Raw genomic sequence first — 22,641 nt, forward strand, 5'->3', positions numbered from 1 at the left:
TTTACTGATTGCTGTTAGGATGTATGGTGATGTTTAAAGAACTATAATCCATCTCTATCCTTAGAGATTTTGATGGAGTATTGCAATATTCCTACAACTGGCTGTTGTCAGCTTTTCCATCACCATCAATTAGAAAAGACACCAAGGAACCATATGTTTGTCAATTATTTTATCAAGGGAACAAGTACAGAAGCATCCCTCACAAGTGCTCAACAATCATTATTGCATGCAACTAAAAGGAGTACATTCTACTTTTTTTTTTTTTTTGAAAATAAAACACAATAGTTTTACAATTCATTTAATGGCAACTGGTAATCATCAAATTAGCAATGGTTATCTTCAAAAGTTATTACATTAGCTGTGCTGTCATTTCTCAAGGATGATCAGATACCTAGAGTCACAGACATTTCCCACATAAGATGCATCATATAAATCAGACTTGGTTTATCACCAGCACTGATAAAACCAGACCTAGGGGAAGAATGAGGTCTGGGGACACATGCATGGTCTTAATACAGTGAATGTTTATCCTGCCCCAATTACTACAAAATCAGAACAGCAAGAATATTCATGGAGTATGTTCAACTTTTTAAAAAATCCACAATAGTCAATGACATGCATACACAAGGCAGTTATCCTCAGTATGCTCATGACAACCCTGCTGCTAAGCTTATTGATCTTCTCTAATGAATTATCTGTTTTGTTGACATCTGCACTCTTCAATTCCAGAGTCAACCCCACATTTCCTCAATAGTCCACCTCTCCATTTCCATTTATTTGCAGACTGTCCACAGAGACAATCCACTAAAAAGAGGACAACACTCACCTTGGAACCTGAATGCTTGGGTCCAAGCTTTAACTTGTAATTTAATCAACGGTGCACAAAATCTGATTTTCCTTGTCTCTGTTTCTGTGTGAATTATCTTACACTCCTTCCTCATCTTTTCCAAGCAAGCAGGTGGTTAAAGCATTACCATTAGGGAAAGCTTTGGAAACCCAAACAAAGCCATTGTCCTTGCTTGGTGGAAAGTTAAAGAGATAGTTATCTATTCTCAGAAGCTTTATGGCATGAACTATGGGGATCTGCCTCACAGAAGCCACTATTAATTTCTTACAAGTGCATTTGCAGAGTATTAGACACACTCAACTTCAGGTCTAAACCTAAAGACATATTCCATCCAGTTGGATCCTCAAAATTCCGCCGGAAGATAAGGAGGCAAGGGACCATTTTCCCCATTTTGCAAATGAGGAAAGGGAGGCTCGAGGCTTAGCAAACTGACCAAGATCACGCAACCAGAAAAGGGCCAAACCAGAATTTGATTTTTCAACTTTTCTAATCCCTAGTTGTTCACCTTGCAACATCTTTAACAAGAAGGAACAAAGCAGTGCAGAAATCCCTTCTCAGTGCAAGGAATGACAATTTAATAACCCAAGAGATTTAATGTACCTCCAAAAAGATTCACTTTTCCCCTACTTACATTGAAAGAGTTAGGTTCATTCTACATTCTCATAAACTGATTTAAAACAATCAGGAGAAGGCTCATTAAGCTTCACCTACACAACAAAAATAAAACACTTAGCATTCATGCGCAACTTCACATTTTGTAGATACTGACAAGGAGCTACCAAGAATTTATTTCATAGATGGCTATTATAATTATTTCACAACACAGAACACCTAGACAGGCCTCCTTTTTATCAGAAAGAGAGGTTTTAAAGGTCAATTTAACAATACCACTTTCAATGTGAGAGCTCCCAGCCTCAGTCTGGTGGGACATGTTCTTGAAGTCTTGCACATTTAATTTACAATGAGCTTCCATAAATTGTAGTCTTTAGCTGTCTCACGTGATAGAGGTCACGCACATATGCTGAAGCTTAGCTGCAGACAGACACTATACAGTGCATTCTAGTCATTTCCAGCTCAAGACACAGAAGACTCCAAACTCCTACAGTAATGAGATGTTGACAATCTCTTTGACTCAGTGAAATGAAATGCTACCGAACCCAGTTTAAATTCTTCTGAAGTTTTCAGGGAGAGTGAGTGATCCCAGAGCAGCTTTTACAGGTATACGTCTGCATGAATAAGACACAATGTGATGTCTGCAAGGTGAAGGATGGGTTTGAGACAAGAGGATTTTGTGTGTTGCAAAGTAGTACAGACCAAGGGAGCCACACATGCAAGGTCTTCACGCGTGTCTCGCCAGATCGTGGCTTGGTTGCACTAGCTGCTTTTTATGAGTGTTCAGTTCATCAATAAATGGGACAGAAGATCCGAGCCTACCTTTTTAATTATAAAATGCTTCTCTCTCCCCCACAATCAGACTTCTACTGATTTCAGCACTGAAAAAGAATGTCATCATCATAATTCCTAGTAGCTTGCTTCTGTTTCCGCTTCAGTAGATACCCTGTAGATGGGAAGTCACATAACAGCTTTGCATCCCATCAAGTTGCCTCCACCCGAAAACAGCTGCAGTGCTTATCTAATTAAACCCCAGCGCCAAACTGTGAGCTTGTGCATCAATCATTAATATTGTATTTTGGATCACTTTAAATTCTGACTGAGGGTACGTGGCTCCCCACACATTGGTCTCTGAAGGAGATTTTTCAAATAATCTTTAAGTGGCATTGAAAAAATAAAACAAGCTGCCTGCTGTTTGACGAGAGCTCTACTACCCTGCTGCACCCTGATTAGCTGTTAATACTAATTGAGAGATGAATATTGCTTCTTCCGAAATGCTAAAGATTTTTTTTTTTATTATTATGAAAAGGAAAATGCAGTTCTTCTTGCCTCAGAAACATGGCTCCTTGCCCAAATTTTAAAGAGCACCAAAAGAATGATGGTTTCTGGGTCTCTCGTCTACAGTGTGTGGAGTCATTATAGTGAATCACTTCTTTACTCTGCGGGGCCATCCACAAGTTAGTGAACTGTGATCTCCACGTGGGATTTGCACATTCATATCCTACATCTGGAACGTGGAAATGGTCTTCGCAGAGATCTGATAGCCCAGAAATATTTATGTAAATCTCTGTCCTGCTAAGGCACATGTTGATGCACTTGGGTTCAAGCTCATAAACCAAGAGGAGCAGTTTCCTACATTGCTATCCTAATAGACTAAAGCCAACAGGCTAAGCCAAATGGGACAATTTAGACAAAGAGAGATTGGCAAAACCAAATGAATGTCTGCTTCCTTCTAGCATTCTAGGAAAAATACCAAGCAGCTGTGCCAAAGCATACTGCTCTTCTTTGTTAGGAAAAACACTCCGACCCACTCGAAATCAGGGGATGCCATCGGCAGCAGGTTCAGTAAATCTGTATGTAAGACAGACATCCTAACAAGGCATGCTCGACTGCAGAAACACAACGCACACCTAGCTCAGCACAAACACAGCTTAAAAATCATAAGGACATAGAACAAAGCATGGGAACCATGAGGTTCTCATTCCTATAAGCCGAGACGCCTGGGCCTTTGCCAGGGTACTGCCTGGCACTTGGCCACATCATCTACAGAGTGATGGGAAGTCTTGGAGAATACAAATAAGAGAAAGAGGATGATTCAAGAGTAGCAAAAATATAAGGAAAAGACAGAGGCTTAGGATGGCATAGTGTAGAGAAGAGAAAACTAAAAGATTTATCAACAGTCTGAAAGCCCATATGAAAGATCCTAGTGATGCTTAGAGGAATCTCCTGAGTCTAGTTAACACAGATCAGGACATAGGGATTAGGACTGTCAATTTAGCTAAGCTAAAACTACATTTCCCAGAATTCCTCTGTGTGTGTGTGTGTGTGTGTGTGTGTGTGTGTGTGTGTCTGTGTGTGTGTCTGTGTGATTCTGTGGGGAGGGTTAGAGTGATTTTGCAGGTGATTTGGAAGATGGTAGTGAAGTAGCAGCCATATTGTTTTGAAGGCTTTGAAGATCAGAGCCGGGCTGGAAGCAGTATTGATCTGCCTGCTTACCTTGCGGGCCTAGAGCAACTCTAGCTCCTGCTGACTCCCCTCTTTCAACTTCTATGACTCTGTGGCCAGGAGAGTGTTTAGCTTGCTGACAAAGGGTGCCAGATGCTCCTGGTCGACACCCCCACCATCGAAGTTAGAGGTTGGAAGGCTGTGAGAGACAAACACAGATTCCAGTCCATCCTCCTGGATCCCAGCTAGAACCCGTGGCTCCTAGCTTATCCTTGCTTTCCCCACTTCACATCCATCTTCCTTCCCAGCCCCTAATCCTACCCACACTCCTGTCAATGTGGCTACTGTGACCACACTCAGAAAGAAGAGTAATTTTCTTTGGCCTGTAGTGGTTTAACTACAACATTTTAGGTAGCTCACTGTGCAGCATGCTTAGGGCTTCGTGAGTAATATGTTTGCTTCCTGTTGGTATATTTATAATTGTGGCAGGCTGACCCGTTAACTTGTAAAGAAGGGTGAAATCTTCACACTTTTCTCAGTTTCAAACTTAACATTTTCTACATAGATTCCCATAATTTCCACATCCTTAACCCCTTCTTTGATAATGAGATATATTCCAGCAGAGACATTACCCCCTCCTTGATTCCGCTAAGTAAGGCAGAACAAGAATGTGCCAAATTCTCTGCTTTTACTAGAATGCACTTCCCAGAGGTGTCTGGAAAATGGAGGACGGACATTTGTGTTTTGCTTTCCCTCTATGCCATTTCTACAATCCACATGAGAAAAGAACCTCCTGTATCTTTCTTCCAGAAAGGCCTTCTAAAGTGCCCTACCAGCATACCATCCCTCCTCACTAACTGTTCTGCAGCAATGCAGAGCACATCTCAAGTGAGCATGGATGGATTCTGAATCCAGTTTTGTCACCTACCATCTCGGTAACTTGGACAAGTTGTGCAACATTTCTCAATCCCAGTTTTCTCAGATGCAAATCTGAGGGGTGCCTGGGTGGCTTAGTCATTTGAGTATCCATTTCTTGGTTTTGGCTCAGCTCCTGATCTTGGGGTTATGAGATCTCTGTGCTCAGCAGGGGGTCTGCTTCAGGATTTTCTCTCCCTCTGCCCCTCTCCCTGCTTGCTCATGCTCTCTAACTCTCTAAAATAAATAAATCTTTTTTCAAAAAAAGAAAATTTGAGATAATATTTTCTCTGCCTGCTTACAGGGTGTGAGCATCCAATGAAATGATGTATGGGCAAATGGGCCATAAATGTAATGTAATGTAAATGTAGGACCTCACTCTAGTTACTGTAAAAAAAAAAAAAATCTTGATTTAGTTAAGCAATAAATGTGGAGTCTCTGCTCAATTAGCATTGGTATACTTGGGCCCATACGCTAGTGATGGGTTTCTCTGCTGTGACAGTCCCTGCCCCTTTGCCTCCCCATTTTCAAGAGTCCACTACTTCCCTGCCAAGTCCTCTAGTTTCCCCCCATTATAGGACAGAACCTAACTTTGAATCTTAACTAGCATGCCTAGGGCCTTCAGACCCTACTAGTTCTTGTTAGTCCTTTTCTAGAGGACCGGATTCTGCTCCCAACATCCCTTTCTTACTGAATTAGTTCTTTTCTATGAAAAGACAAACTACCCAAAGTCGTAATATCACACATCCTCCTTACTTCCATTTTGCTGTCTGGCCTGCCTCCACTATGGTCATGGTGTCCTGCTGCTGAACTGCACCCTCACTTTCTCTTCTGATATAAAAAGTTGATTATCTCTTCTGATTTGCTGAGTTGTACTTGATACCCAGTTGAACACGGGATCTTGGATCCCAAATGTCCTTCATGGATCAGCATTAGAGGTAATGTCCTTTCTCACTTTCCACCCATATCAGTTACACTAATGGCCTTAATTCTTCGCCTGTCCCCATATCCTTACCTTTTAGCAGGCAGGGTATAGTTCCCCAACCCTGGGATTGGTATGTGATTCATTTTGGCTAATAGGATGTTAGCCAATGTAGCACAGAGTCTTGAACATTTCTGAACCCCAGTGAAAATCACTCACATGTTGGTGCTTGCTTGCCCTCCAACACTGGCTACCAGTATGAGAACGTAACCAGGCTAGCCTGCTGGAAGACAAGAGACATATGGAGCAGGGCTAAGTTGCTCCAGCGATCGCAGCAAAGGGTATTCTAGAACAGCTGACAGTCAACCAACTTCCAGATATACAAGCCCACCCAAGAACCTACATGCATAAGTAATAAACACATTATTTCAAGCCATGAGTTTTGGGCTGGTGGTTATTTACCATTACTATGGCAATAAATAACTGACTTGGAAATTGGTAAACAGGTGCACAGATATTGCTATAACTCAAACCCAAAGTATGTGGCATTGGTTTGTGACTAGTTGGTAAGTAGAGCCTAGAAAAATGGAAATAAAACTGCTGTAGAAACCTAGAAAAGTGGTAAGAAAGCTGTCTTAGGAGGATGGGAAGTTGGTGACTCATGTTATCCTACTGGCAAACTCTGTAATATAAGACAGAAAATGCTCCTGATGAAATTCTAGATTTGAGCAAAGAAAGCTGAAGGCTGAATACTGAAAGTGTCAGCTGTTTCTAACTAGCTGTATATAATGAAGAATTACAAGGAAGAGATGAACTCAGAAAATAACTAAACAACTTGGGAGTTGAACTCAGAATATTGATGTGCCACACTCTGCTAGTTTGGAAAAAAAACCCAATTTTCATCTCCAACCTTTCAAACCAGAAAAGATTCTCAAATTAAGACATGGCCATGAGCAAAGACCAAATTAAGGGTATGTCTGTGAGACCTTTCATTAAGACTTCTTGGATAATTAAAGTGGTGCCTTGCAGACCCACAAAGCTCAGCAAATGGACTTTCAAGATTTCTTTTTTCTTTATTTTATTTTATTTTATTTTATTTTATTTTATTTTATTTTGAGAAAGAGAGCAAGAGTGGGAGGTGATAGCTGGACAGAGGGGGAGGGAGAGAGAGAGAATTTCAAGCAGGCTTTATGCTCATCATGGAGCCCTACATTAGCTTGATCTCTCGACCCTGAGATCATGACCTGAGCTGAAATCAAGAGTCAGACGCTTTAACTAAATGAGCCACCCAGGAGTTCCTCAAGATTCTTAAGGGCATTGTCCCACAGCAGTATAAAATACAGAAGACATCAAGGATTACATAGAGAGAGAAGCTCATCTCCAAAAAATTGTGGGTTTTGTTTTTAACAAATAGAGTAACCTAAAAGGAACCAAGACTATTCAAGATATAAGAAGCAGGTTGAGAAATTTGTTCAAAGGGTACATCTTCCAAACCGTTTTCAGAAATGGCCAAGAAGGAAAACAAAAATGAGGACATCTCAGATGGCAGAGACAAGCGCTGTGGAGAACATCGGACTGGGAACCACTCTTAGAAAGCAGAATCTAGGTCCTATCATGGCACATGCCTCACTCCCAAAGCATGTTTGGCCTTGTGACTTACCTTGACCAGTGGATACTAACAGGTATGATGCAAATACAGTCCTGAAAAATGCTTGTGCATGGCTGCTTACTCACTCCTGCCCTCTGCCATCATCAGGAGCGTGTGCCTGGGTCAGCCTGATGCAAGATAAGAAATCTATGGAGCAGAACGGAGCTGCCCCAGTCATCCCAACTGAATTCATTCCAGATCAGCTGACAGCTAGTCAACCACTCCAACACATGAGCAATAAATTCTTACATATCCTTTACTATTTAAAGCCACTGAGTTTTGGAGTGTTTTCTAGCACAGCAAGATTCTGAAATAAATAACTGATACACCATCCCTCTTCGTTCATTCCACTTGCCTTCCATGTGGCCAAAGTCCCAATGTGCCTCTTACGTGTGGTGACTCTCTTCTATTATTTTCATTATCATCCTCACTTCAATTCTCAGGAATTTTGTTACAGATTTATACATGCTTCCTATAGAGTCCTACCAATGCCACCCTCCTGTTATTAGAGATAACAAGGTGCACCCCTCCCCGGGTGCGTCTGCATCTGCCACCACATTCCAAGCATGTACACAGTCCTAGGTAGCTGAGGGTGCTTGAGCATGTTGGTGAAACTCTCTAGGTCTCATTTTCCTCATCTGTAAAATGAGAGGATTAGAGTGTGGCTAGATGAAATTTACATTTATACTGCACTTCCTATGTATCATGTTAAATGTGTTTTTATATGTCATTTAGTGTCCTAAAACAGAATGTGGTAGATGCTGACATTTCCATTTTACAGATGAGGAAATACAGGGGACAAAGCTTCCCCAGATCTCCCAAAGTCATCTAGAAGGCAAGAAGGTGGGTTAAAGTCTTCTTAGCCTTGGAGGGAAGGAAAGGGGGAGGGGGAGGGAGGGAGGGAGGGAGGGAGGGAGAGAGGGAGGAAGGAAGGAAGGAAGGAAGGAAGGAAGGAAGGAAGGAAGGAAGGAAGGAAGGAAGGACAACCAAATATGTAACAGCAACCAAAAAAAATTGGAAAGTGCTTCAATAGAAAAGAAGCCTAAATTTAGTTTATTCTGCTCAGAATTAAGGACAATTTGTCATATTCGGCAGTAAGGACTCTAATATGCTTGAAATTTAATAGACCTGGGATACGGAACAGAAACAGCCTTGCATGTGTCCACTTTCTGTGAATCAGGAATTTTTCCTCTGGGCACTTTTTCCCTCCTACTCATAACGGAAACTCTGTAGTTGGCAAACAAGTCCTTTATACCAAGCACTGCTCTTTTACTCGATTGTTCATTCAACACAAACATTACCGGTGAATGCCCGTGTTCCAGGCACTGTGCACTCACTTTGCCAGCCATGCAGCTTGGAGACAGACAATCTGGTATCTGAGCTTTGAAGGCCAAGAACCAAATACTTATATCTGGCATTTTCTAATTAAGTAAACCATTTTTATGCCATAATGGCAAGGTCTTGAGATACAATGCAAATGCTGACAAGCTGACTGGACTCAAAGAGAAGTTGCTGGGAGATTTCCCACAAGGCCAGGCTCTCAGACAAAAAGATTCCCGAATCTAATGTTTTCACTCCTGTGAAGCTGGGCACCACGTGTGATGCCTGGCCCACAGCTGGCAGCTGTTTCTCCCCACTTGGTATGCATTTGAATCTCCCAGGGAACTCCAAAAACAGAGGTGCCCAACTAGCCTCTCCTCCCAGGAGATGCTCTTGCCGTGGGTGGGGGTCGTCTGTGGTGTTTCAAGCTCTGCAGGTGATTCTTTTATGCAGCTAGCAGTGAGAACCAGTCAGTGTGAGCCCTATGCATAGTTTCCACTGTATGAAAAATGAATGAACAGATATTATTAAAGTAAAGGGGTTCCACACTCTTAAAACCATTTGGTACACTGCTGGGTATAAAGTCTAAAAGCAAGAGAGGAATAGGAGGGAATGTAGAATTATGTGTAGCATAATGTGCAGGGACAACCACATGTGCTATAAGAGTGTAAACATCTTACAGAAAGAGGGAAGAAATATGGAGGATGCTTTTAACACCAAAACATTTCCTAGGCCTTTTAAGATCATATTTATTCTTTATAATTTTTTACCAAGAAAATACGTAAAAGACAAACCCCTATGAATGTTACTGCTTTTAAATAATTTGAATTAATTAATTTTAAATGCTAGTTACATTTGAAAAATACTAATCCATACATATCCAAGCATCATTCAGCTGACAGACATGGTTAGTGGCTATATGGCCTCGGAAGTAACTCAGTGACTCACTGGAATTCGTGGTCTGCAAATCAGGGACCTCAGACGGAGCCCACCTACCATTAATAAGACTAGAAGGAAATGTTTATGCACTTTGAGAAAGAGGCAAAATAAGACCATTTAGTGGTAAGGAGCATCTTAGATTTCTACCTGGAGGCAAAACAATTCATCAGGACCAAATGCAAAATTTGGGTTTTTTTTGATAAGTTACCATTCCATAAAATAGCTAATTTTGGTATACCAAAGAAAAAGAAAGAAATGAGACAAGGCTCTGAGCAATAAAAAATGATTCAGAGAATATCTGAGGTAGAACAACTCTGTAATATTTTCTCACCATAGGATCAAATTTAACGTAATAATATCAGGACGGACATGACCAGGGAGAGAAAAACCATTTGATTATTCAATTTTGGAGAAAGGTACTTTTATAAAATAACAGCATTGGTTAGGGAAACAACATCAAATGCATAGCTGAAAAAAGTAAAAAAGAAAAAAAAAATCCCATAAGAAGTCAAAAGATCATTTTAAAAAACTTATTGAAAGTCCAGGAGAAAAATGTACACCCAAGATCAAGGTCAAAAGGTGGTTCTTAAATAGAAAGCATTGTGATTAAAAAAGCAAAGTAAAAGGGACTGTCATAGAAAAAAAGTAAAAGGCGCCTTATTGAATGGATACACTGCTGATACGTGAAGGTCACCGAAGTTCACGATATAGAAACAGAACTGTTACTCTGGCTTCTCTTGTCTTCATGCTTTGCCATATGACCCTGAGCTGTTCTCAGGAAATCATTAGGCTCAAGAAATGAACAAGGTGGTGAGATTAGGATTCAACCATCCCCAAGGCTCACACATCACAATTCCACCTTTTTCCCCACACACACTTCCCAATGTTGTTGGCCATTTGACATGGATTGCTTCACGTAAGGGGGCATATCTAATCTCCTGTAATGTATTCCTAAGTATATGGAATCCAAATCACCACGAATCCCAAGTAACAGAATTGTCTTTGTTTGCATTATCTTTTTTTAAGAGAGAAAGAGCACGCAAGCCAGAGGGAGGGACAGAGAGAAACAGAGTGAATCCCAAGCAGTCTCCAAGCCCAGCATGGAGCCCGCTGCAGACCCAACACAGGCAGACAACAGGGCTGGATCCCGCAATGCTGAAATCACGACCGCAGCTGAAATCAAGTCGGAAGTCCAACCGACTGAGCCACCCAGGCACCCCACGTCCTCATTTTCTACTCAGCAACATTTCCCGAAGTCTGGTGGTCTGAATGTTGGTCAAGATGCTCAACAGAAGAGGGCTCTGTGATGAGATAATCAGGATTTGTAAAGATGCTCAGAAATCCCATGTTTACTACATCTGTTCAGCTTTGTTTCTGCCATCATTTCCCAAATTTATTTGACTTCAGATCCCCTTTATCATGTAATATTTACTAAAATTCCACAGAAATACTCTTCCTTGACATGAAACAAAACCCAGTCTGGGAATACAAATTGGTTAAAATGGGGGCGGGATGTAACTAGGTGGGACAGTCAGGAAAGGCTTTTTCCAGAGGTGATGTTTCAGATTATGTCCACTGTTGATTTTATACTCAATATATTTTTCTAATTGTTTGACTATTAGTGATTGAAAACTAGTTAGGCAAGATTAATATTTTAGTAATTTCCTATTAATAAAAAAGTCAATTAAACAGAGCACTCAGCCTCCATCTATTCCACTTAACTAAGCACGGATTGCATATGGGTTAGAAAGTTGTATCTCTCAGGATCTCACACCCCATTCTCAGAGCAGGTGCATCTCTGAGGCACACAATTAAGTGGCAAACTTGGGTTTCTCACACAACCCAGAAGAAGCCCATCCACTTTCTGGGTGAGCAATGCAACAATTCTGCCCTTTATCCTTCTCTAAACCATGGACACACATAGTCAGACATCCAGAAACTTCTGTATGGCAAACTGACACAGGATAATCATCTATGTGGCTGGTAATGAAGGAGAGAGAGAATGTTGGAGAGTCAAATCTGGCAGGACTTAAACTCAAACCACTTTTCACTAGCCTCCGTGCCCACTCACTGCTCATCGAAATGCCCCCGACACTCCATCCACAACATGGAAGGCTGTGGAGATGCTTTTGCGCTGTTAAGGCAGTCTTTAATGAAATATTTCTTTCCCACAGCAACAAACCTCTTCAATCCAGGAAAATGCTTTTAATGAGTGCTTTTGATAAATGATCTTCATAATGATGGTTGTGTTATCGGCTAAATGGTGTTGAGTAACAAAGTTTCCCCCAAAAAATGCCTCTAAAAGATAAAAAGGCACTAATTCAAAAGGAGGCTGTTGTTTTTAATTCCAACATGTTTCTGAGAAATCCACTTAAACATTTGCAATAACAGTGAAAAATCCTTAAGTGGATGAGTGAAAATTTCCCTCTCATTGTGTTTGGAGTAGTCAGATTGCACCCAGCATTGTAAAACGAAAGTGTTTTGTTGCTAAGCAATTCCAAGAATCATCCCAAATCGGGTTTTTACCAGACTGAAGAACGTGTTCCCCTTTAATTTGTTTTTTCGCTAGAACACCGTTTTTGCTTGAGCAACAAAGTATGTGAACTGATCATATGAGAATAGAATTTTGTGTAACAAGAAAATCTTGCCTCAACGCTGACTAATATTTAATGAGATGCATAATTATCATTAGGATGCTTGAAAATCAGATATAACACAATGATTGCACTTGGCATAATGCTAACACTCCAGGTAAAAGTAGCTCTGAGATCAGCCTGGAAGAAGAAAGAATGTGAAGAAACTCTGAATTGCCTCCAGAAATGCTGAGATTGATTCAATTCACCAGCTGTAGGGTCTCCCTGTCTTGAGAAATGGTATCATCATTGGCCTATATCTCCAAGGAGAACACTGAAGGAGGCCACATTCCATTGCTTTGTAAGTTTTTATATATTTTTTAAAGGTTAATTGTGTAATTGATAGTTATTGCTGATAGTGAGAAATTCACACCCTCAGTGTTACTTACTAACAAAGTAAACGGGTATTTTAATCATGCTCATTTCAAGGGGAATAAAGGTCACCCTAAGGGAAGGGTTATCAGTATGTGAGTACTTATGGAGCTTTAATATTCTTCACTATCTGCAAAGTTCACGTATTGATTTGAGGATGTAAACATCAAGATTCATGTGAACTAATAAAGATATATGCACACAGAGGGCAGCCTCCAATCTTTAAACTAAAATAAATAGTGTAATATAGTTCCCACTGTGTCTATGTTTATGTAAATATCTTCAATAAATGGTTGATGGGTCAGAAATCCACTCCTGTTGAAATCTTGCTTGGTGACAATACAAATGAAAGACGGTGGGCCACTTTGCCATTCTCCTAAAGACAGTGAAGCTCTCAGACAGGCTCTCACACTGGCTTTCAGTTGGATTTGGGTTTTAACTCCTAGCGTCTACCAGCAATAAAGGAAAACTAGAGCAGAACATTTCCGAGGATATTAGGGGATTTAATGAACAAGAATAACATTTAAAGGAAGAGAGGGAAAGGGGAGTGAAAATGAACTTTCCTGTGCTCTTCCCTGTGAGAAGTCCCCTTGTAATTATGCATGTATCTTAATTAAAATCGCATATTCATGTTTTGCATTTTCAGTTGGCCTTGTGTAATTAAAACTGCATCACATCTGATGTATTTATAATTATAACCAAATGATTATGTTAATGTTCATCTATCCCATGCTGAAAAACAACAAAAAACATGAAGAACATTTCTGTAAATTATTTTTTACCAGAAATTCAGTCTCCAGATATAAAGTCTCAATGACCGTGTGTCTTGAAAACAAAATATCTTTGAGATCAATAGTCACAGCTTTAAGTGTGAAATCCAAAAATCCTGATGCTTGCAAAAGCACAAATCCAAACTGCTTTTAAGAGATAATCTATAGGGGCGCCTGGGTGGCACAGCGGTTAAGCGTCTGCCTTCGGCTCAGGGCGTGATCCCAGTGTTATGGGATCGAGCCCCACATCGGGCTCCTCTGCTGTGAGCCTGCTTCTTCCTCTCCCGCTCCCCCTGCTTGTGTTCCCTCTCTCGCTGGCTGTCTCTATCTCTGTCAAATAAATAAATAAAAAATCTTTAAAAAAAAAAAAAAAAAAAAAAAAAAAAAAAAAAAAAAAAAAAAAGAGATAATCTATAGAAGAAGAAAAATAAAATGAATCATACAAGGTCTAATTAAGGTCTTATAGAAGATCCCTCACTCACCTTAAAGAATTAACAGGAGACAATCATATCTCCTCAGCCTGTAATCACTGAGCTTTAAATCCCCACATCTTTCCATTAAAAAAAAATTATTGTTTTATAAGATCAGTGCTTTCTCTTCTGAATTTAAAAACTATGGCTTGGGGCGCCTGGGTGGCACAGCAGTTAAGCGTCTGCCTTCGGCTCAGGGCGTGATCCCGGCGTTCTGGGATCGAGCCCCACATCAGGCTCCTCCTCTGTGAGCCTGCTTCTTCCTCTCCCACTCCCCCTGCTTGTGTTCCCTCTCTCGCTGGCTGTCTCTATCTCTGTCGAATAAATAAATAAAATCTTTAAAAAAAATAAATAAATAAAAAATAAAAATAAAAACTATGACTAAATTGAACGCCCATTATTAAATCTTCACTGAAAAATTCTCTCTTAACTTTTCCCAGTAAAGGAATCACAAAAATGAAAGCACTATAAAATATAAAACTTTGTGCTGAAAATAGTAACACGTGGTTTTGGACCTAAGGCTTGGCTGTTTGGGAATATTACAGATGAAGTTCCCCTGAGCAGATATTCAGCACTTAGATATTCTTGTGGGTTGAATCATGCCCTTCGGAAATGATATATGGAAGTCCCAACCCCTGGAATCTCAAAATGTGACCTTATTTGGAAACAGGGTTCACTAAAATATAATAGTTAAATTAAGATGAAGACATACTAGAGTAAGGTAGGCCCTGAATCCAACGTGACTGGTACCTTTGTAAGAAGAGGGGAAATTTGGACACAGAGACATACAGGGAGAAGACCCATGAAGATGGAGGCAGAGATTTGTGCCATGTGTCCCCAAGCTGAGGAATGCCAAGGAGTGCCAGGTCCCACCAGAAGCCCGAGAGAAGCACAGAAGGGGTCCTAGCTCAGAGCCACCAGTAGGAGCCAAGCCTCTCCACATCCTGATTTCAGACTTTGGGCCTCTGAAACTGTGAAAGCATCAATTCCCATTGTTTTAAGTCTTTCTGAAGACAGCCCTAGGAAACTAATACAGATGTCTATAAAGCATGGAAGCTTATCTTCCCAGAATTTCAACTTGTATCCACATTCTACAAGCTGTATTAACCAATAGTTTGCTTTTTTATAAATTCAAACAAGAGGCTTGGGTTCTGGGAGCCTTAGCAGCTGACTTTTTTTCCTTTGTTCTCAAAGAAAGGGGAGAAAGGAAAATGTTCTCCCTGCAGAATTTATCCTCCAGGGCTAGAATCATTCATGGTATCTGCCTAAAAGCTCTGTAGTTTGAACCGCAGGAGCTAAGACCTGGTGTCTGCAGTGGCAATGGACCCTGGGTTTCCTCTCGCTCACGCTGGAGGCCATAAGGTACAGCCACTTGACAGGGTAATGAACCTAAGTGTCAGGGTGCCTTTTCAGGCTCATATACCAAGTCTGAGGGAAATTGTCTCATGAACTGGTAAGGAGAACAAGGAAAAGAAAATCTTTAAAATGAGTATGCCTGTTCACATATATTAAGGCGGAAACATGCATACTAAGAACGTGATCTGAAAACACAAACCCAAAAGAACCACATACCTTATATTTGATTGCTCTACATAGGGAAACATGCCAATGGCTCAGCTGGCCATCAGCACCTGTATTTTCTTCATAAATGTAGTGCTGTGGATCACAGAGGGGCTGAATGTACAAGTCCATATGCTAACAAACCCTAAACAAGGATGCAGATAAACAGAGACCTTGGGGAGAAGGTGGTTGGAATCACAGATAAATTCTGTAGCTTTTTGTATTTTACAAAGCATTCTTGGTTAGTTCTCAGAATAGCTCTGCTAATGTCACTATTTCAGAGATGTGGATAGAAAGTTCCGATTAAATGATTCGCCCATGGGCACACAGAATGTGTAACTCACATCAAGTCTTCTATCTCCCTATCTCCAGCTACAGATCCCTGGGAAAGAGATTCCCATGTCCTAGTTGACCAAGTGATCCCCCCAGTCCAGTTGCCTGGAGCAGATTCTGCAGGCGCAAGCATGGTTAGGGCCAAAGAAATGACTGGACCATTTGTCACCAGCTCACCTGTTCTTCTTAACATTATGTGGTCCTGTTACTGTAACAACACTTCTTTTTTTCCTCACTAGATCACCGGTTTATTGTAGAAGAGTAAACCTCAGGAACAGACAGATGGAAGAGATGCACAGAGCAGAATGTGTGGGAAGGGGAGCAAAGCTTCCAGGACACGACTTTTCCTGCCCCTCGATGGGTTCACCAACCCAGAAGCTCTGTAACAACACTCCTGATCATGTCCTTTGTGAGGAATGTTTTTCATCATCACCACCAACAAACTGTGTTTCCTTGCTTACATGAGAAAGCTTTATATTAAATTGTTTTCTTCTCAAAGCAAAGTTCTGAGGATCATCTAAGAGAGGTGTTTCTAAGAAAGGGGAAGTGCAGTTAGGGATGGCTCCATCTGATGCCAGATGCCACCTGGGGGACCAGAAACACCAGAGGTCCACATACTCAAATTTGACTGTCCTATAAACCATCCAAAAGTCCTCTTCTTGTTGCTTCTGACCCTGATGACAAAGGTATCTTGCAGAAGCCAGGGCCCTTCATCATAGATATGAACACTCAAACCTGGCTCAGGAATCAGAGAAGCTAAAAGAGGATCCAGGGGAAGGTGGAATACACCCAGCTACTGCCTCCTCCCAAAAAGGTGAATTAGTAGATCAGGAAAAATGTGCATGAAACACAAAAAGGCTGCTACTTCCCTTTGGCCCTGCAGTCTCCCCCCCTAACCAGACACATACAGGATAGAGAATTCTGGGAGGCATGGTTCAGCCTAGGCAAGTAGACACATTACAAAGCCACAGTCCTTGCTGGTCATGGGGTGCCGGCCCAGACATGAAGCATATGCTGCCTGCTGGGTCTTGAATAATGAAGTCTTCTGTCTCCGACCCGGGAGTCTTGTGTCTTTCACCAGCATCCATAAAACTGTGGCAGGATAACTTGCTAGCTTGCAAGGACAGTAAAATCTCAAGACTCTTCACAGCTCTTGACACCACTATTATCAATTTAACAGTACATGAATGAGCCTTCTAAACTTTCAGAAATGTTTACATTTCTTTTTCTTTCTATTTCCATTACTCTTCCTTTAGATTGGTACCCTAATGTAATAAAGCTTAATGCTTAGAAGTCTTTTACTGATCACACCATTACTCTCCATTCAACCAAAATATGTTGATAAAAATTAAGTTTTAAAAATTTGCTTCATTTCCTATGATCATAATGTTCTAAGTCTTAAAAATCCTTTCATATTGTGTACTTATTAAAATTACTATTGGCAAACAACAGATCAAAAATGTAAATGTATTTTAAATTTATAAAGTAATGAGTAATTGTTAAGGTAAAACTTTTATTGTAAATTAAACATCTATTAATGCAATACTGCTAAAAATTAATCCATTATACTATTATATATTGATGTTCACAAGAAGTTGAACATGTTAAACATTCTATAACATGAAGTAAGATTAAGACTGACCATACCTAGAATAAATATTTTATAATATATTATAATAATTTTTAATTATCTAATTGAACACATCGTGAATCTAAAAGAAATTGCAAAAAAGTTTTACCCAAAGAGTCTATGTAATATGTCCTATAAATTTTGGTAGTTCTGGAAGCATCCCACTTATATTGAAAAGATTCTGCAACACTAATATACTGTTGGGCTGTTCAAAGGTCTCTTCTTTCCAGCTAATAGACTAAGGATGAATCTTAAGAATGTCCAAAAGAATTGCTTACAGTTAAATACACAGAAAGGTCATTTTTAGCACTCAATAGGTCTTAAAGTGCACTTTGCTTTGCTCTCACAGAATTTTACACTCCTTGGCAGAAGAAAGGTAATGGAAAAGACAAAGTCATTAAACAAAAATTGTCATAACTCTCACTATTCCTATAGCTGAACCAGAACATCCCAACCCAGATCTAAATCACCAAATTTCACCCTCAAGAGAAGTGATTAAGATAGAGAAATACAGAATCCCTATGTTCTAAAGCCCTTCCTTTACATTTTTAAAAGGCCTCCCTTTATTGGAAACCAAGAGATCTTTACACTTCCATCTCATGGGTTAGATTTGGGATGTGTTAGGGATCTGCTTTCAGTTTATCAATTGGAAGGACCATTGTGAACTCAGACAACACCTCCAGGAAATGATTTGTAGGAAACCTCTTTCCTATAGAAACTAAGGATATAAACATGATTTCCCTGAAAATTTTAAGCTCTTATACTCCTTGAAAAGCATATTCCAATTGAGACACTTCTATAAACCACCTGGACCTTCCACCAAGAAGCTCCACTATTGAATGACAGAACTCAAAATGAAAATGAGAAGAGTGAGATAAAATAGAAAAATAGAACTAAGCGAGAATGCAGCCATCAGAAGGGGGGACAGACGGCTCTCAGTTGGCCAAGGACAGTTGTGAGCTGTAAGTGCCAAGCATCGCAACAGCTGGAGTACAGGTGCACCAGCCTGGTACAGGGGTCTGGGTGGGGGTCTCAGTGGAACCCGATGCACAGCCAGGCACTAGACTAAAGGGTTGAGGATTCAAACATAAGACCCAGCCTATGCTTCCAGATGCACTCAAACAAAGGATATACACATGTAGATAAATAATTCCTCTTAGGTTTAATAACAATAACAACAAAAACAGTGCTCTTCCTGCCCTACTCTTTGAGAACAGGGAGCCTCTTTTATTTCATTCAATAAACATTTGTTTGCCCATTGTTAGCCAGGCACTCCACTCAAAGCTAAGAAAGAATCATAAGGGAAAGCAGACATAAGAAGGAATTAAGACAGCATCCTGTGGCAAGGAATCTTTACCATTTCCCTACAATTCCTGGCGTAGTGTACATGCCTAACCAACATTTATTAACCCTTGATTACTTGCTTACTCATTTTTTCCTAGTTTTTTTATTGTGGTAAAATATAAATAACATAAAATTTACCATTTAAACCATTTTTTCATTTACAATGCTTGCTTACTCCTTCTAAAAGCAGTGTTTCCTTCTACGAAGAGTTGAACACATGGCATGGTAATGGAAATCAGATGATCCTGTCTTTGATCTTTGGGGAGAAAAAAACACCCTTAGGCTACAGAGTCCTTAGTACCAAAAAAAAAAAAAAAGTTTTCTACAATTCTACCAGTTAGGATATTTGGTACAAATACCTCTGTCATTCAGCATGTCCGTTTTCAGAGAGGAAAAAAATTAAATTGCCCTTCTCTGGGCTAACAACCTTGGCACTGCATTTTCATCCTCCAATCTCCATACATGCTGTCCTCACAATGGAAGGGGGTTCTGTTTGCTGAAAGAATATAAATAATTAAAATCCTGCGGGGAGCAGATTTTTATTTACAGGGCTCTATCGTCATTCTTGTACCTGGTGGGAGTATGGCAAAATTACATGAGTTTATTAAAAAACAAAAATTGATGGTTCCAGCTTCCTTCCTCTGCCCCATGGAATGAGATCAAACAGCGGCTGCGTAGAGAAAGAACTGTCAGTATTTAAAGAGCTATCACTGGAACGAGGGAGGAGGGAGCTAACTAACATTTGGTGGAATGAGTTCTCAGATGCGCAAGCTCCCCATTGTGCCCAGGGCTTCCTGGACATCGCCACGTCTTGGAGTTCAGATAGTCAGGCTATGAAATGTTGCCAAGCCCAACCTTAGCCCTTGTTGGATGTTCTGTTTCATCATTCCCTTTTTATTTATGATTCCCCCACATTTCTTAAGATAAAAGCTTACACTGCAGAAACAGTCTAAAGCATACCCCCTACATACAAACTGATCTCCAGATTACCAGTGAAATTGCTGCCTTTGTATACTTACGGACTGACGTGATAACTGAAAATAACTTCCATTAGCACTATAAAAACTCCAGCTGATACCAAATGAATTTCATTTGATACCAGCAGAGAAAAATATTGGCTACTGAGATATTCTTTGTTCATGGTTATTTACAGTTAGCTAGAATCCATGTACAATTCAGCCAGCCAGAAGGCGCCAGATGATTTCCCTCGCTCGAGGACCTTGCATGGAAGGTCTTCCACAAAAGACTGGCTCGCCTTCAATTATTGAAATCCGGGAACCATGCTTGTCACCCCTGGTCTACCATGATACATGGAAATGTCTAGTAATTAAATTATTCGGAGTAAGAAAGATGTAAAAAAATGTTTGAAAGATAGGTAATACCTGGAGTGTGACATTCCCCCCTGACCTCCACCCCAATATTATTCTATTTTGTAAATTGGGGAAATAGTCAACAAAAGGATTAGAATATCCCCCAAAACTGTACTTCTGGACATTTTTTAAATGTAAATATTTCAAATGTATGTGTATCACCACCAAGAATTAAGGGCCAACATTTTGTTATTTCCTTTGGAACTTTTAGTCTTTAAAGAAATATCACAGATACCACAGGCCCCCCATTCGGCACTTCCGTTCTCCAGATGAAACTGTTATCTTGAAGTTGGTGCAAATGCTGTCTATTTGCTATACTTTTAATACATATGTATGTATCATAAACAATTTTACAAGTCTTTAAGTAGCACATGTACCTATCTTTCTACAGACTGTTTTCTTCAACATTACAGATTTTTAAATTCTTTATTGTAAATGTACATGCGGTTTACCATTTTAACAATTTTATGCGCACAATTCAGTGATATTAATCACATTCACAATGTTGTGTAACCATCACCAGTATCCATTTCCAGAATTTTTTCATTATCCCAAAGAGAAGCTCTGTCCCCATTAAACAGTAACTCCTTCCTCCCAGCCACTGGCTGCCACCATTCTACTTTCTGTCCCCATGAATCTGCCTGTTCTAGATAGCTGGATATCAAATTATATTTGTCCTTCGGTCTAGCTTATTCCACTTAGCAAATCAACATTAGGTTTTTGATGTCAACACACACTGACACATGCACATCTAGGTCAGTCATCTTAAATGTTGCATAGTATTCCAGTATATTAGAAACAATAATTTAACCATTACTCTGGAGATGGAAATTGAAATTTTGAACTTTTCGCTATAACAAAAGCAATGTTGAATATCGAGGGAATTCACCTGCAAGTGGAAATGCTGGCTGTGTGCATCTTCAGCTTTATCAGAGAGCTGCCAAATTACCCTCTTAAACCATTAAATTGATTTACATTGTTACTAGCCCTGGATCTGAGTTCCTGCTTCCCCACATCCTTACTTGCTCCGACAGATTTTCATTTAATTTTTGACAATCTGATGGGTGTGAAATGTTATATCAAATTCTTAATTGTCATTTTCCTAATTAGTAGTGAGGCTGAGCATTTTTCTATGCTTATTAGCCATTTCATATGTTGCTTTACATATGAAATGCCTGTTCGTAGCCTTTTTGCTCTTTTAGATTATTTTTTGTTTTTTTAAATTGATTTCTGGAGGAGACAAATAGATACACAGATAGATACATATAGAGATGAAGATTCTGCAATCATTTGACTTCTATATAAACCAGATAACTTTGCTAATCATCTCTATTATTTCTTTGTTTTCTAGCTCATTAATTTCTGATTCTATCTTTATTATATTTCCCCTTCTACTTTGGCTTACTTTGTTTTTCGTTGTCATTTTCTTGATTTGGACACTTTCTTTTTTCAATTTTTCTCATTTTCTAATTTGTGCATGTAAGGCTACAAATAGCTTCCTAAGTAAATGCTTTAGTTTGCCCACAAGCATTAACAGTAATTTAATTTAATTGAAAAAATTATGTGATGTCCCTGCTGCTGAATCCTTTCTTGTAGCTCCTTCGGCAGAGGCCTGAAGGCAGGACATTTTGTTTTTCCTTTGTAGATCTGAAAGTGTCTAGATTTTTGCCTTAACTCTTGAATGAGTGAAATGATGCATGGTCTCCCTCAGTCTCTTGAAGACAGTCTTCAGGCAGCTCTTGTTGCCATGAGGAATCACCTGTCAATTTAGAATCTGTCAATTCTAAACCACCAGTCTTCCTTCTCAGGGAGAGTATAAGATGTTCTCTTTGTCTTTGGTTTCTTACAGTTTAATTTTGATGCATCTGAGGTGACTTTTTTCATTATTATTATTCTCTTAGGACTTGCGTGTTCTTTCGCTTTGAGAATGTGTATCTGTCCTCAATAGAATGTTCTCCACCATTGTGTCTCTCCTCCATTCTTATCTTGTCATTCAGGAAATTCCTCTTAGGTTTACATTGGAGCTCATTACTTATAAGTTATCTTTCAAGCCTTATACATTCTCTTTCAAATTTTCAATCTCTTGATCTCTCTCCATTTACTTTCTGAATTTTTATTTGTTTTTTTTTTCAAATCTACTTGTTCTTTGTTACAATATCAAATCCCTACTCTGTGATTTCTATTCCTTCCTTTAAATCTTTGATCCTTTAAAGTACATTTTTTAAATTCTTTTTTATATTATTCTTTTATCTTGTGTGTGGACTTGAAAACCCTCCCTTTATTTTACCTCTGCTGACCCTCCCTCCTTTCTTCATGTAATTCGTAATTTTGGCTATGAATTCATATTCAGAGAAAATTCATTTCCATGGAAAATTCATATCCAGCACCTGGTTAGAGAAGCAGCCCAGGCTACTCTCAAACCAATTAAATCAGAATCTCTGGGGGTCAGGTCCAGGAATCAGTACTTTATTAAGCAATCTGGGTGATTTCAATGTGTGTTTGAGGTTGACA

General features: G+C 39.7%; 1 long non-coding RNA gene and 1 other non-coding gene across 3 annotated transcripts in view; both read right to left on the reverse strand.

The window, feature by feature from the left end:
- Window positions 1–7,506, reverse strand: part of LOC130542777 (uncharacterized) — a 63,900-nt gene extending 56,394 nt beyond the window's left edge. For both annotated transcript variants that reach the window (XR_008957574.1, XR_008957575.1), the window contains exon 1: window positions 7,402–7,506. This is a non-coding gene — a long non-coding RNA (uncharacterized LOC130542777). The remainder of the gene's footprint in view (window positions 1–7,401) is intronic.
- On the reverse strand, window positions 443–574 carry LOC113251547 (small nucleolar RNA SNORA72). Its single transcript, XR_003314526.1, has one exon. It is a non-coding gene; the product is annotated as a small nucleolar RNA SNORA72 (small nucleolar RNA).
- Window positions 7,507–22,641: the final 15,135 nt, after the last annotated feature.

This window comes from Ursus arctos, unplaced genomic scaffold, assembly GCF_023065955.2.
Source record: "Ursus arctos isolate Adak ecotype North America unplaced genomic scaffold, UrsArc2.0 scaffold_10, whole genome shotgun sequence".
NCBI classification, from domain to species: Eukaryota; Metazoa; Chordata; class Mammalia; order Carnivora; family Ursidae; genus Ursus; species Ursus arctos.